At 37.8% G+C, this 8,899-nt stretch overlaps 1 long non-coding RNA gene across 2 annotated transcripts; it reads left to right on the forward strand.

Annotated features, from left to right (window-relative positions):
• The first annotated feature begins 56 nt into the window (after positions 1 to 56).
• Positions 57 to 5,885, forward strand: LOC115786507 (uncharacterized). 2 transcript variants are annotated; one of them, XR_004020438.1, is made up of 5 exons: positions 57 to 235; positions 1,505 to 1,606; positions 2,618 to 2,770; positions 3,497 to 3,598; positions 4,019 to 5,885. It is a non-coding gene; the product is annotated as an uncharacterized LOC115786507 (long non-coding RNA). The 2 variants fall into 2 exon arrangements; XR_004020439.1 differs by lacking the exon at positions 57 to 235 and adding an exon at positions 456 to 694.
• Positions 5,886 to 8,899: the final 3,014 nt, after the last annotated feature.

Below are 8,899 nucleotides of genomic sequence, written 5' to 3' on the forward strand. Positions count from 1 at the left end.
TAAAAATGTCTTGAATAAAACTGACGTATTCTGGGTTAATCAAATATAAGCTTTCTGTTTGTGTAATTCTAAACAGAGAGAAAATTGAATAAATCCAACTTAATGGAATTGGTCAATTTTTAATTGAAAAGCACTTCCTGTTAACCGCGCTTTTTGAATTTGGCAGACATAGCCACAAAACATGCAGACGGGGAGTTACCCTCTACCTCTTTACTCATCTATCTGGTTGACTACGGTAAGGAAACTTATTTTGTTTGTACTGGGCTGGTGAGGACAATGCATAGGTATGGTGTATGCTGCATTATAATACAACATGAGCAGTCACAGAGAGAGAGAGACTCAGCAGCATAAAGCTGGCTTCTGTTAGCTAAGCCATGTTAATATAGGCTAGTACTGTGGTAGCGTTTCGAACCGTTCGTATTGCTGACAAAAGCACAAGCTTTTATTTTAAAAGATATTGGTTAGTATTTCCGCTATTGTGTTGCCCATGTTCCGTTTATGTTAGTGATATGTCCTCGGTATGTACTTATTAAATCCTGCCGATAAGCATGTTGGGGTTTGTGTTACGATTAGACACCTTTCCATAACGGGAAATTATCAGGGCTAAGTATAGTGAGCATCTATGTTCCAAACTCTACTTGCTGCACTTCCGTTAGCTTTACTTCCTCTTTGTGTTGGACCGTTTACCACGCAGGTAACGTTATCACTTCTCTCTGTTCTTTCGCTGTTTTGTCATAAATGTTAAGTTACCTTGAAAACGCATTAAGTCAGTGTATCAACAGTTACGTTTTAGAGCTTCAGTTTTATTAAGGGTTACTGTTTATTAATCTCCCGCCAGCCGCGAGAAGTCATATCAGGGAGGCGAGCTAACACGACGGTTAAGTCAATTTTCTCATTTAAACGCGAAACAGTACAATACAATTCTTCTGAAAACATTTGAGTAATGCGGTACCATATCTTTATTCGTTTTGTGTCCAGCACAGCCAGGTTTGATAGTTTAAAAGTTTCGCGAACTTCAGCCAGGCAGGGGTGGTGGTGGTGGTTAATGCGCAAGCCTGATGTGAAGTGATGCAGCTTGATGTGATGCCTGCTATAAAAACCTCCCTATTAAAATTAATTTGTTCTACCTTTGCATAAAACTCAGTAAAAATGTAGCCAGTCACTTATTATATTATAGTAATCACGTGTTCAAGTGTACAACAATTAGGCTTTACAATTCATTAATAGTATGAAATATTTAAAATGGCTTAAATAATGAAGTCAAATTAACAAGTTTTGTTTTGGGAGAAACTCTCAAATCTAGAATGTAGGCTATAATTGTGTAAAAATTTAACGTCTTGCTAGGCTGGATGTCGTCAGTGCACATATAACAAACGGATGCAAATATTGATATACCAACCAGCCCTACAATACAGCCTATGCATGTGATTGATACAGGGATGCAATTAAGCAGAAAGGCACATTTTGTCATTAACATTACTGTGTTTCTCTTACATGTCCCCAGATGAGATGGCAGTGTAAAACCTGCGGATTCAGAGCAACGACAAGGGGTGATCTTCTGACCCATTACAGGCTACAGCACAGGACATTTGAAACTGGAAATTCGGTACCTTGTCTTGTTCATGATTGTCCGTGCTCCTTTAAAACTTTGAGTGCCCTACGCACGCATCTTTCAAGATACCATCCAGAAGATGAAGCTAGAAGGCCAGAAGTAGTCCTCTGTTTCTCATGTTTAATCTGCTCATCTAAACATCCCACTAAAAAAGAATATTTCCTACACCTTGGCAATCATCTGAGGCGTCATGAAACCGTAGAGTGTGTTTTTGCTGGATGCACATTTAAGACAAATATATATGTCACATTTTTTTCGCACAAAAGCAGAAAGCACAGATCTCATTCAATTGAAGACTTAAAGCCAGATGTCATTGGTGAACACCAGACTTTACCACATGAAGCTGATCATGTAGGTGACAGTGATTATGAGGATACCTGTATAAATCCTCCAGTGGATATATCGAATGAAATACAACAAAGAATTGGCTTACTTCTCTTGAAGTTGGAAAGTGTGCACAACGTTTCTGGTAAATGTATTGATGATTTGGTGGAGGAGCTTCATTTTATATACACAGCATCTGCTCCAGTAATTTATCAGCTAGTTGAAACAAGTTTGAAAAAGAACAATTGTGCCGTGGAAGAAGACATTGTCACTGAATTGGCAGAAGAGCTCTGTAAGTCACATCCTACAAGCAAAGCATTGGGAGTAGATGGGCCCTTTGGTTCTGTTTATAAAAGAAGAAAATATTTCAAGGAACAGTTTGAATTTATCGAACCAGTGGAGTATGTTCTTGATTCGCAGGAGAATCTCAGCTTCCAATACATGCCCCTTCCTCAGACCTTGCAGCATATATTGACTAATAAGGATATTTCACATGAAGTTTTAAAAAAAAGACCAAGCTCATCCACTCATTATGAATCATTTCAAGATGGGGAATATTTCAAACAAAACCCATTTTTTGCTGTAGAGGAACCAAGAATAGCATTAATTCTCTACATTGACGATTTCGAGGTTCAGAAGTGATGTAATACCACTGTCTGTCTTGTTGCCTTTTTGTTTCAGATCAGTGCTGAATTTCAGAGAATAACCACTGTACAACTGGAACCCAAATTTATGTCTGGGTTGGACCTTCACACTCCCAAGCTACTGAAGCTGTTTCATGCTAAAGGTGGAGCACTTGGACAAAGACTGTAGATCATAATGGAGCCACTGGAGGTACAATACTTTTCAAAATTAAAAGTCGCTTTGTTCCGTAAGATTTCCAGGCAACATTTTTTTCTTTACACTCAAGGTGGCAAAATCTAATAAAATTTTGAAAGTACATGTCTAGATAATATTTTATCATGATGATTATAATTCTTTATTTATCTATTTGTGAGTTTTGTGGTTATGGAGTTAACCGCTCTATACAGTGATTGGGATTTTAGGTGCTGTCAGTATATACTTGACTTTAGGCTCCATTTCAAGATAGCAGTTATCATTTTATCACCATGTGTTCGATATTATTGTAAAGTTTTTTTATGTAGTACCTTTCACAGACCAGGCATTACAAAGCTAAAAGGACCACACAAACTCTTCAAACTAAGGTGCTGTGGAATGAAGTTTGTTTTTTAGCAGTGTAATATCAGAACTAACAGAATTATGACACTGCACTGACTCCATTTATAAGAACAGAAAACACACACATACACAAAAATACTGCCATGAACTCAAGGATTCACTAAATGTATATTTAACTCTATAGTGAAGCAGGCAAGTAAAATACTATCAGAATTTAAAAACATGATGACCAAAATCACAAAAATAGGATCTAGGTTGTACAAAACCAGAATTGTCCCCTAAGTGTTATGTGTTGACATTTACGAATTAATAGAACATCTACAGTGATTTTTTTTGTTTTGTTTTTATGATTGGCTTATCAGTTGTTGCATTCCTCTCCAGAACTCCACGTGCCCTAGGGTTGAGACGGCCAGAGAGGTTGTCCTTCGGTGCCTTATAGAATACCTTGGAGAGCATGGGGAACATCTCATCAAAGAGTTCAGTGTAGGTGAACTTAATTTGCATTAACCTAATTCAAGGATTGTAATTCCTTGATTAGAGGCTGTCAAGTACATTGGTATGTGATGTGTAACCAAAACTGTTTTCGTACTCTTTAATTTTTGCCCTACCAGAACAACTTCAGTCTGTTGAATCAATTCTAAGGAGCACTGAAGTTGTTGGCTGCTGGTGGATGAACTCCTTCTGGTTTTCATGAGTGATCAGTGAACAGTGAATAAGGGCCCTAAATAAACATGAACTTAAAATTTTGCTTTAATTTGTCATTCACCCTTACATTGACATGGGTGACATAGAGCTCTTTATTAAAAATCTTTGTGATGTGTTGTGCAGTTTTTTTTTTAAGTGATATGCTACTTTAAAAATAAAGTTTTATGCTATGGCACTGATTACATTTTCATGTTGCAGGACATCGAGAACTTGGAGGAACTTGAACAGCTTGTAGTGGCAATAACTCACAAAGGACATAGCCTCCACAAGCGACAGCCCAAAGGAAATTGGAGTTGTCATTGAGGGCATGGAAGTCATCAGAGGACTTGGAGATATTGCCAGGACTTGCTGTCTCCTCTTGGGCTTGACCTATGCACTGAATCTCGACTATCCCAAGCAGTTGAAGTACACCTTTGAGGTATTCCAAAAACTTTTCTTGGAACTGGATGCATCAAAGCTGTCAAAGAAAGTCCAGTCCCTCAAGAGCAAACTTCTGGCTTGAACTGAGACTATGGTCGCACACTTTTGTGTGACCCACAAGGTTCAGCTTTAACAAAGCTTGAGAATTGAATGTTTGAAGGTGCCAAATGTCAGTGAAATTTCTGTTGTGGTCAGTTCACGGTAAAATGTTTATGTACAAATTGTTCTTTTACATGTTTTCTGTTGGGGCAAGTGCACTTTTCATAGATTTGTGCTTTTTCTTTGAGATCATAACTGATATAATTTAATGGCTCGCTGTGCTGAGGAAGCAAGCATAGGATTTTTCTTTTCGACAAGACAATTCTTTCAGTTTATACAATGACCATAAATGGTCTCCTCTCTTATTTGTCACAAGCATTTAATTTATTTGTAATTTTAGCCAGTGGAGTATGCTCTTGATTTGCAGGAGAATCTCAGCTCCCAATACATGCCCTGCCCCTTCTACCTTGCAGCATATATTGACCAATAAGGATATTTCACTTGAGGTTAAGCTTATCCATTCAGAATGAATCATTTCAAGATGGGGAATATTTCAGACAAAACTATTTTTTTTCGTTGTAGAGGAACCAAGAATAGCATTCATTCTCCACATTGATTATTTTGAGGATTCCATTTGGAACATTGTGTAAAAAAACAATATCACAGCTGTTTATTGGGTATTAGCAAATATACCACCTGGATTGCGCTCTATACTTTGTGCAATAAACTGGTCTAGTCTCTGCAAGGCTGTTGGTGCTAAAAGATTTGGCTATGATATTGTGTTAGAGCCTCTCAAAAGATTTGTGTCTTAAAAAGAAGAGTTTTGTATGTCTAGAGTTTTTGTTGCCAGTGATGGAAAGAATTTTAAAGGGACAGTATGTTGTATGGCAGCAGACAATCTTGGTGCGCACTCTCTTGGTGGACTTATTGAAAGCTTTACAGGTCCTTACGTTTGCAGGTTCTGCTTAGGACATCGTTCTGAATACCCCTTAAAAAATTCTGTTGTGGTTGGTTCAAGGTAAAAATGTTTACAAATTGTTCTTTTACATGTTTTCTGTTGTGGCACATGTACTTTTCAAGGATTTGTGCTTCTCTTTAAGATCATAACTGATATAATTTAGCGGCTCACTAAGGTGAGGAAGCAAGCATAGGATTTTTCTTTAAGATAAGACAATTATTTCAGTTTATACAATGACCATAAATGGTCTCCTCTCTTATTTGTCACAAGCATTTAATTTATTTGTAAATTTATGTCAGTAGGACAGTGCAGCCATGCCCTAACGTTTTTTAGTTCTTCTCGACAGGTCCTCTGGCAACTGTACTCATTTTTGTTTTCACAAAAATAGTGTTCAAGGTCAGCATTTGTAAAAGTTTGCAATGAAATGCTATAATTTTTATAATTAAAAGTGTTACTTTTGGCAAGAATTTAATGTATGTTCTGTTAATTGAGTTTTATTTACTCTGTACTTCGTGGTACCCATTGTAATCTCACCTTAAAATGTGGGTCATGAGATAAACACAATATATCTAAGTAAGAATTATATTTAGATTTAATTAAATCCACTAAGTAAATTCAAGTAAATTCATTGATTAAGATATATCATTATTACTCAATTACATGGTACTTGTATGTAGAATTTAATTATGTTTTATTAGTACTTTTTACTAATTTAGACATTTCTCTTTTTGATATCTACTCAATATTTTTGTTTAGGTTTTAATTAATTCCTTTATGTATTTTAATTAAATCTACTCATATTAAATGGTTAACTCCAAAGGGTCTCATTTAATTAAAATTTACTCAATTACAAACAAGATTATATTTAATTAATAATATTGCGTGCAATCTGTTGCCTCAATTTTATTGAGTAAATATGGTATATCTTTTTTTACAGTGTAGTCCTTTCCATTTACTATTTATTATTGATCTATGCTAGAGCCACCAGTGTCATTTAGAGTCAGTGCACAGTTGTAGAAAAAAGCTTTCTTTTCAGCTCAAAGCTTCAGGCAGCTTTTAGCCATGCCCTGTAAATGCTATATATGGTTTAAGATCAATTTTAGTGCCTCACGCTAAATGTTTATTTAATATTCATGTTTTTAATGGGCTTACATGGTACACATGTCAACAGATCAGTTTGTTTACTTTAAAAAAATGACTGAATACATATGCGATGCATAAAAAGCAAACAATGAGAGGTGTTAAAAGGGGGACCATATCTCATGTTTGCCCCGGGGACATTCCTAGTTGTCAAGATATGGAGTTAAATAAATACATAACATAAATATGATTTACTGTCAGCTATCAAAGACTTGGGAATTATGTTGATGTTTTCAGTTGATGCATTCCCATGCTGTCTGCAGTAAGAGAAACTGGCATTTCTTTACATAAGCAAACAAACATCTCTGATATGTAGATGGTGGGGGGGTGCAGGAAGTCACGTGTGCAACCTCGGTCCCAAACTGTTGACACAATCTGCACTCTGTGCCACCTAATTCCCGGATGCCGGCTCATCCTGTCCTCCAAATCTCCCCAAATCCCAGGGACAGTGGTCCCTGAGAGGCCCTGTTTACCCTGGGCCCGCCGGCCGCGGCAGCCTCAGACCCTCTCCCCGTTTTGTCCCGCATGAAACAGTCACGCACTCATCAGTTAATGCCGAACATCTGGAGGGATTAGCAATGTCAGACCAATCAGAGCTGAGCTGACAGATCCCAATGAAATGCCATTCTGCAGCTGCGCTCGGCATTCAAGTGCTTTTGGATTTCCATTTCCCCTCCTCCCTCCTTTCCTCTGCTCTCCTGTCCTCTTTCCATCGCAATCAGTTTGTTTGCCTTTTATCACGATGGAAAACAAAATTATTCTTCCTCAAAAAGAAAACAAAATAGAATATCTATATTGTTAACTTGGGCAAATTAGCACTGTGAAAAAAAAAATACATATTTGCCGTTTGAAATCAGTTACACTGAAAAATAATGGTGCGGTAAAATGGGTGTAGGAATCTGATAACATTACTTTGATGGTATGAAACAGATATGATGTGTTTTCTTCAGCTTCACGTTGCCTGTTTATGCTTCTGCACCCAGTTTGTAAGATGGGAGGACAAGTGAAAAAGGGAAACAGGCAGAAATAGAGGGAAGGGTTAAGTGAAGTGGGGTCAAGGCACCACCTGCTCCAAATGTTTGCAGCTATAAATCATTTGTGCTCTAGTTGCACCACGCATGCTGCTACAAAGATGGATGAAGATAAAGTCAAAGGTACCTGCTACCCAAATGCTAATTTTATTTTTTTTTAATGGAGCCAGACAGTTTCCCTTGAGTTAACTGCGATTTGTGTTTGTTGTTTTAACATTTTTCTTGGAGACAGACACACAGTGTGGCTCAGGTAAACATTTTGGAGGCAGAACCACAGAAGTTCAGGTTTTACCATGTCAGATATGGCAAGGTAAGCAGATGGGTTTTAAATCAGCTTTTATTATGGCGTGTGCAGGCTCTCAGCTAGTAGGATTTTGGTAGCGTTTGCGTGCGTGTCTGTAAACACGAGAGCTGGAAAAGTTTTGAATAAATTCGGATAAAACTTTGCAGAGGTGTAGAGCGGGGTCGTGTTTACATCCACCAAAGTCTTCAAGGTCAACTTCATGATTTATTGGTGGAAAACTGACAAAAAGTCTTATGACTATGATTCTTACAAGTGTGGTGTGTATTGTCAACATATAAAAAGTACCATAAAATTATTGAAAATATCATGTCACATTTGACCTCTGACCTCTCCTTTAAGGTCAATAGATTGATCTGGAGGTAAAAGTGATTGTAATGTTATATAGAGCTATTCAGAAGTGTGTTTCTTACAGCTACTGACCTGTTCAAGGTAAAATTAGGTCAAACTTTTAAAAAAAATGTCTTTAATGTGGACATCAAACACTACTGGCCAGTTTCCCGTTCATGGATTAAAGCATGGTCCTAGACTAAAAGGAAAAAGTCAATGAAGACCACATTAGGAAAAAATATTTAGTCCAGGATTAGACTTAATCTCTGTACGGGAAACTGGGCCTACATGCATAAAGGCTAATTTAAACCATGATACCTTTAAAGTTTTTAGAGCATGTGCAGCACCATCACATGCCAGTACACAATATGACGTCATTAGGTTTGTTGGTAAGTTGCTGCTAATAGACTTACATTAGATTATGTTCGCTAACTAGTGACAAAAACCAATAACTCAGTGGAAAACAAGGAAAGTAAAACTAGAATAACTGCTTAAGGGGGTCATGTTTCTACTGCCCCTGGCTACAACAATGAGTTTTATCCATCCATTTTCTTCTGCTTATTCCATTCAGGGTCACAGGGGGGGCTGGAGCCTATCCCAGCTGTCATAGGGCGAGAGGCAGGGTGCACCTGTACAGGTTGCCAGCCTGTCGCAGGACTAACACAGAAAGACAGACAACCAGTCACACTGTCATTCACACCTACAGGCAATTTAGAATCACCAATTAACCTAACCCCACTAATTGCATGTCTTTGGACTGTGGGAGGAAAGTACCCAGAGAGAACCCACGCAGACATGGAGAGAACCAGCAAGGTCTGGGCCAAGGTGGACTGGAACACAAGACCTTTGTGCTGTGAGGC

Source organism: Archocentrus centrarchus, chromosome 10 (assembly GCF_007364275.1).
Source record: "Archocentrus centrarchus isolate MPI-CPG fArcCen1 chromosome 10, fArcCen1, whole genome shotgun sequence".
NCBI classification, from domain to species: Eukaryota; Metazoa; Chordata; class Actinopteri; order Cichliformes; family Cichlidae; genus Archocentrus; species Archocentrus centrarchus.